The sequence below is a fragment of the Mercenaria mercenaria genome, chromosome 6, assembly GCF_021730395.1.
Source record: "Mercenaria mercenaria strain notata chromosome 6, MADL_Memer_1, whole genome shotgun sequence".
NCBI lineage: Eukaryota > Metazoa > Mollusca > Bivalvia > Venerida > Veneridae > Mercenaria > Mercenaria mercenaria.
This window is the reverse complement of record NC_069366.1, coordinates 84,340,998-84,348,838: the sequence shown is the minus strand read 5'-3', so window position 1 is coordinate 84,348,838 and position 7,841 is coordinate 84,340,998. Positions and strand designations below refer to the sequence as shown.

The 7,841-nt window shown below is 35.9% G+C and overlaps 1 long non-coding RNA gene across 1 annotated transcript; it reads right to left on the bottom strand.

The window, feature by feature from the left end:
* Positions 1 to 2,239: 2,239 nt before the first annotated feature.
* On the bottom strand, positions 2,240 to 7,457 carry LOC128557891 (uncharacterized). The gene is made up of 3 exons (XR_008371473.1): positions 7,317 to 7,457; positions 4,463 to 4,548; positions 2,240 to 3,270 (listed from the first exon to the last, which is right to left on the bottom strand). It is a non-coding gene; the product is annotated as an uncharacterized LOC128557891 (long non-coding RNA).
* Between the last annotated feature and the right edge of the window lie 384 nt (positions 7,458 to 7,841).

The window sequence follows — 7,841 nt, the reverse complement described above, 5'->3', positions numbered from 1 at the left end:
AAGATCATCAAGATCAACATTCTGACCAAGTTACATTAAGATATGATCATAAATGTAGCCTCTAAAGAGTTAACTAGCTTTTCCCTTGGTTTGACTTGGTGACCTAGTTTTGACCCCACATGACCCAGATTCAAACTTGACTGAAAGATCATCAAGATAAACATTCTGATTAAGTTTCATGAAGATGCAGTCATAAATGTGGCCTCTGGAGTGTTAACAAGCTGTTCCTTTGATTTGACCTAGCGACCTAGTCTTTAATCCCACCTGACCTAGATTTAACTTGGCCTATAGATCATCAAGATTAAAATTCTGACAAAGTTTCATTAAGATATGGTCATAAATGTGGCCACTACAGTGTTAACAAGCTTTTCCTTTGATTTGACCTGGTTACCTAGTTTTTGACCCTAGACGACCCAATATCAAACTTGTCCAATATTTTATTGAGGGTAACATTTTGACCAAGTTCCATTAAGATTGGACCAAAATTGTGACCTCTAGAGTGTTAACAAGCTTTTCCCTTGATTTGACCTGGTGACCTAGTTTTTGACCCCCACTTGACCCAGATTTGAATCTGATCTATGGATCATTAATATTAACATTTTGACCAAGTTTCATTAAGATATGGTCATAAATTTGGCTTCTAGAGTGTAAACTAGCTTTTCCTTTGATTTGACCTAGTGACCTAGTTTTTGACCCTACATAACCCAGATTCAAACTGGACTTTGAAATCATCAAGATTAAAATTCTGACCAAGTTTCATGAAGATATAGTCTTAAATGTAACCTCTACAGTGTTAACAAGCTTTTCCTTTGATTTGACTTGGTGACCTAGTTTTTGATTCAAGATGACCCAACATCAAATGTGTCCAAGATTTTATTGAGGGTAACATTCTGACCAAGTTTCATAAAGATTAAGTCAAAATTGTGACCTCTAGAGTGTTAACAGTCAAATTGTTGACGACGGACGGACACAGGGCGATCACAAAAGCTCACCTTGAGCACTTTGTGCTCAGGTGAGCTAAATGCTAGAGTTGTCACAGGAGTGACGAATTATACCCCCACAATATGGCCTTATCAAAGAACTAAGCCAATAACAAAGCAGCATTTTCTTGGGCTATGACCTAATGACCTCAAATTCAATCTCCATAGTTTCATGATCCTCCGCCCAAGTGTTCTCAAGTTGCTGTATGGAAAAGGTTTAAATGTTCTGGGTCATCCTGACCTTTGGTACTCTAAATCAATACAGGTAACCAAGACCAACCTTGTACTAAATTTTGTGTTTCTCATCCCAAGCATCCTGAAATTATTGTCCAAAAACCGTTTTAAAGAACCGTTATTTATTTTGTTGAATTTAACATCACACCGACACAGGATAGGTCATATGGCGACTTTCCAGTTTTAATGGTGGAGGAAGACCCCAGGTGCCCCTCCGTGCATCATTTAAAGAACCGGGTCAGTGTGACCTTGACCTGTGACCTACTGACCTCAACATCATTAGGGGTCACCTGCTGGTCATAATCAACCTCCCTAACAATTTTCATGATCCTAGGCTCAAGCATTCTCAAGTTATAATCTGAAAAACATTTCACTGTTTTGCCTTATTGTGACCTTGACCTACTGACCTCAAAGTAAAACTTGACCTGTATTTCATGATGTGACACCTGTGTACCAAACTTTATCATCCTAGGCTCAAGGTCTCAAGTTATCATTCGGATCGGTTCAACTGTTCAAAATCACTGTGACCTTGACCTTTGATCTATTGACCTCAAATTCAAACAACCTGTATTTTATCATGTTACACATGTGTTACAAAAGCTATGATACCAGGCCAAAGCGTTTGCAAGTTATCTTGACCTTTGACCTACTGACCCCAAAGTCGAACTTGTCCTGTAACTATGTACCAAAAAATATTTAAATCGGTCAAGCTTTTCATGAGTTATCATCTGGAAGCCATGAAAACCTACTGACTGAAAGACAGACAAGCTTACTACATGGGGGTATAACAGAACATTCTCTTTAAAATCTCATGAAAAATATGAGAACTAGATGCCCACTGGCAATATGTCAAGCCCGCCAGCTGTCAAAAGGACTGGGAGTTGTGCATGACACTCCTTGTCTCATTGAGGCAAACATTTATGCCAAATAAAAGAGATTGCAAAAAAGTTACAATATAAGTTATTTACAGTAACAACAAAGGAACGTAAAATTAAAAAAAAAAAAAATTTACACAAAAAATCCACACCAGCAGAGATAGGTCAAAATACACCTGAAAATTGGATGTAACATGCATGTTGTACTACAGAAAAGTGGTCTTGATTTTTCCCTACGACCAGTAATAAACAAGTTACAAATGTAAGCTATTTATAGTAACAACAAAGGGAAGTAATTCTAGGATCTTATGCATAACACTCCGTCGCATAATGATGAACAATTGTGCCAAGTTACATCAAAATCCCTCTATGCATCAAAAAGAAATGCTCCAGACAGTCATTCTTGTATCTGACTTTTGACCTCTAAGTGTGACCTTGACCTTAGACCTGGTTCTTCCGCAAGACACTCCGTCTCATGAAAGTGAACATTTGTGCCAAGTTACATCAAAGTCCCTCCATGCGTGAAGAAGAAATGCTCCAGACAAAGTTGTCATTCTTGTATCCTTTGACCTCTAAGTGTGACCTTGACCTTAGATCTAGGGACCTGGTTCTTGCGCATGACACTCCATCTCATGATGGTGAACAATTGTGCCAAGTTACATCAAAATCCCTCCATGCATGAAGAAGAAATGCTCCGGACAAAGTCATTTTTGAATTTGACCTTTGACCTGTAAGTGTGATCTTGACCTTTGAGATAGGAACCTGGGGCTTGCGCATGACACTCCGTCTCACTGAGGTTAACATTCATACCATATATAAACAAGATTGCTCCATGCATGTCCGAATTATGGTCCGGACAAGCAAATCCGGACGCACGCACATACACCGAATAGACATTTGGACAACTATGTCTTCGCTTTCACAAGCGGGCTCGGCAATAACAAAACCAATGTGATAATACATTATCTCTTAAAGTAACAGAGCTTAGTCAAACACTGCTGTTCTCAAAATATATTTAGTTTCTAAATAAATCCTGAATTCCTATCCTTAAAAGTTTTTTTTTATTAAAGTTCCCTTGTTCTTCTGTCTTTTTATATTTTCTGTTGTTTCTTTCTTGCTTTTCAAGTATACTGGATTTGTTGACCTTCCATTTTGTAGCTGCCTGCTCTCAAGAAGTGAACCTGTAAAACAGAAATCAAATATTGTAAATTGATAAAAAGAGACCCCAACCAACTTTCATAAAGATCCCATGAAAAATGTGACCTATAGAGTGGTCACAAGCAAAAGTTTACCGACGCACGGACGGACGACGGACGCCGCGCTATCACAAAAGCTCACCTTGTCACTTTGTGACAGGTGAGCTAAAAAAGCAATATCTGAGAACCGCTTCCTCCGGTAACACTAAAATGTAAATAAAATTAAACCATTTGTTGATGTGATTTTTGGGAAATGTTACCTTGCATTTTGGGATGTTGGGGAAAAAATGCAATATTTTTGGATTGGGAAGTGGCCGAATATAGGCCTCTGTCATATAAGGATGAAAAGCCCTGCCGGCTAACAATTTCTGACAAGAAATCATTTTCAAAGTTTTTCTTTTCGGTGAGTTCTATATGGAATTAAATTCTTTGGGTAATTTTGAAAGAGGACCACCCCATGATCATTCTGTGAAGTTTGGTGTAAATCTGCCCAGCGGTTTTGAAGAAGATTTTTACAAATTGTTGGCACATGATGGACATCAACTCATGTTGTCACCCTGTGACAGGTGATCGAGCTAATAATTGTTTAAATTTGCATACATGTATTAAATTTTATGGTTTTGTCCAGAAATGCTTTATCATCAAGAAAATGAAATGGAGCCTTTACTAAGGTCTAAAAAAAATTTGTTTCCGGTAACATGCTAAAAAAAATTAGGGTAGGTAGGTCGGAAAAACTTTTTCTTTGGATTTTTTAAAATTATTTTTTGGGAGACTTTTTGGAAATTATTTTTGTGTCAAAAAATGAATACAAATAGAGGGTTATGCCTCTAGAGCATCAGTAAGTTGATTTATAACATCACTGTCCTTGTTTAAACCATAAAAAGTGCAGTTTTGCAACTTTTTGTCAAAAAGTTGAAAAAAATGTTCTCAAAGACAAAGGCGAACGGACCGTCCATTTAGGGTCGGGCCAAAAATTTATGGTAGGTCAGGATACAGACAATTTTTTTTGCGACTAATGTTCCTTGGTATTTGATTCTATGCACTGACTCAATCGCAAAAATCTGTTCACACAAATACTAATTTGTATACAGTATATCATGCCTTTTGAATGATTGAAACTGCTTCCCATGTTGCACAGCTGCAACTATATAATAAAGAAACAGAAAGATAGAAATACCTTATGAGCCACAAGCAAGTGGTTTCAGTCTGTCAACAAGCACTTTGGAGCAGTACAACAATACTCTGTATAATAGACCAAGATGCCTGAAAATAGTGAAAGGTGAGCAAATTAAGAAAACATGGACAACCAGCTGTTTTGAAATTTCAAAGGTCTAAGAGCTAACATCCTTTTTGCAGTTTATCAATTTTCATGCCAATAAGATGACCCCAATTATATCATTGGCATGGTGAGAGAAATTTGTTAAATAAAACTTTTTTTAATGAAAATAAAACAGTAGCAAATTTTGTCAAAATGTATAATGAAACGAAGTAAATGCGGTTAAAAATTTCAGTTTTGAAAAAAGAAAAGTCACTGTATGAGTTGGTTTGTTTACACGACTGACCAGCCAGAACAGCCAAACATTCATAGCTGTCAAGGCTCCACAAAGGCCACGAGTGTGATCGGAGTTCGAAGGGAAGGTTTCCCTCGTGAGGGTCTGGAGGGCGATGATCCTTAAAAGCCGGAAACGCCCTCACATAGAAAATTTAGACTTTTAACACACAATAGATCTGGTTTTGAATAGTCTCCCTCAATGTTTACTTTTTGTGATGTTTATTCATGCGGTAGAAATAACATGTCGCACCGGTGAATGTAAAAGCTGTATTATACGGTATAAAAACACTGTGTCAACGTCACCTTGCATGTTTGATTCAATAATTTTCTACGAAAAAAACAATTGATTGCTTTATTTCTTTAACGTGCGTGTGACCTTGAATAGTAGGCGTGTGAGCGTGATCTAAGGCCGAAATGCGTATGGCACACGCGCAATGCGTGTGTCTTGACAGGTATGAACATTACTTTAACCCAGTGAATTCCAGGTACCTTTTTGACTTGGTGGTCTATGACCTTCACTTTGCTCGGTATCATGAAAAGGCAAAAACAGACTGGTAAAGCAGCTAGAAGAATCTGTTCTGCCTTCCTCAGTTTAGTATGAACACAGGAGCCGACAAAATGCTACAATTGTTTATTGGTATCTGACGGTCATGATTCATAAACGTATAACTTTAAACGTATTTGAGTATGTGTGCAGTGTACAAAATTCAGATTTCAACTATATATAACCATGCTGGCAACCAGATAGAAAATTTTCCAAGCCTGACACCAATTTCACATGCCCGAACTTAAAGCTGAATTTTGAACCATAAAACAACTGGTCTAGCTCATACCCTCAAAATACTTCATCATATTGTTTGGGACATGCTCGACTGGGGATTCCTAGGAGAACAGGAACATGCTCGACTGGGGATTCCTAGGAGAACAGGAACTGAATGCATCGGACCAAAAAGTAATGTGAGCGGCTTCAGTTTGCATTTGCAGAGCTCAAATTTAACTTTTTTGACCAACTTACTGCAAATTTTAGCATGTAGCTTTTTTTTCTTGTTGCTTAATCTGAAATCTACTTGCAAATTTAGACTTTCAATTAAGAATGTTAGAATATCCCTAAAAAATCATGCTAGAACATCAATATTGTTTGCACGGTTTTCCTTGGTGTACAATTTTGTGCGTTATAACTCAAAATGACCTTCAAAGTAATTCGGAACACATCATTGATGGCGTAACTTAACTACTGGCTGAAACTACGGCAAGGCAAATTTTCGTACCTAATATTATAAATAGCGATTCAACTGTATACATGTACGAATTAGTAAGATAGCCTGCGTTCTAGATTTAATTATAAGATTGACCTCTACATTTCTTTATAATCAGTAATCCATTCAACAAAAATGGCTAACCAAAAAAGATGTTGTGTTTTCTGTTATCCTCAAATGAAAGCGAATCTACAAACATTAACAAAAACTGCAACAATTTTGACTATTATTTGTATTTACAAAATAAATTGTGTGAAATTTTTATCTTAACTTGCATTCCATGAAATTGACTTGCATAAATTTAGCGAGTCCAAAATTTGAGCCCTGTGATTTGTGAAAGTAATTACATCTTCTGCATGATTATGGTTCTGACTAACTCTGAAACTCTTGCATTTATGGAACAGTTTGAATTCAATTCCTTCATAATTCTGACCAACTAATCGAGCATGCTTCAGAACTCCAGATAACTAATTCAGATAAGGGATGTATTTTTGTAATTACGAACTTGTTAGGGATCAGATATGACTTTATTTTAAAATGTGGATGTATCAATATGAATTTATTTTAAAATGTTGTTGTATCAGTACGACATGTAAACAGTATTACATATATTCCAAAGAAAGATCGAGCCGAATTGCATGTCTGCGCCAAGTTGCGCTTATCAACGCTATCTCGACTGTTGACAATTTGCACGGTGTCAAATGAGTGTGGAATATACGAAACAAACACCAATAGCATAATGTAATGCATTAACACATAATTTTTTGGACTTCAAAAATTATGCGTCATAAAAATCTGAAAAGGGGAAATAATTCTACCAAAACTGAAGGCAACCAAGTTATTTTTATTTTAATTTGTGTCATATGAACAGATGAACCAAGTTTGAAAGAAATATCTTTACTATTTTTCAAAAAACGTTAGTTTTTATGTCAAAAGCTCCATCGGGCAATGTTACCAGCCTGTTTAAAATCTATATTTTTTTCTATAAGCCGATCCGATTCTGTATAATGCTATATTTAGGCCAAGCACAGCTTATCGGCAGAATCATAAACTCAACTTAATTACTGTGCATACATGCAGTGAGCCTTAAGAAATAATAATCTAAAAGACCCATTTCAAATTGATGAATAAATAAAAATGTAAAAAATAAGGAATTTCTATGCTTTTTATGGGCGGGGTGTTTGTTTACATTTTTATTATACAATGGAAAGTTAGTTACTCACGTTTCTAAAAATGTCAACAGGTCCAACCATGCACATGCTGTAATGGAGTGCCGTCTATATTCTATATAAAAGTAAAATAATTCCATTAATGATTAATCAGTCATGCCTGCAAGTAAAATCACGGATTTCTTAATTTTAAAAATTCAATATTGCCTGCTGCACAGTAAATGGGCCAATTTTTTCAAAAAACATGTAACTGCATTTTATTTATAGAGGAACATCTGTTTCAAGTTTTGTTAAAACTGTATTCAATGTGTCTTATTAGTATTCAAATGCTGCAGTAAAAAAGAATTCACATAATCAACCAAAAAAAAATTTGAAAGCCATTTTATGGCTGAAATCTGGCCATTTTTTAATGTAATGCGTTAGCATTGGATTTTTACACTTTTCAAAAAATGCTACAGTATTTTCAAATAACAAAATAAAAGTTTGATTTGAATACCTTTAAACAGATAATTTTATTACCTTTAAAATGATGTATAACATTGGTGATCACTGAAGCCGTTACATTTTTATGAAGATGAT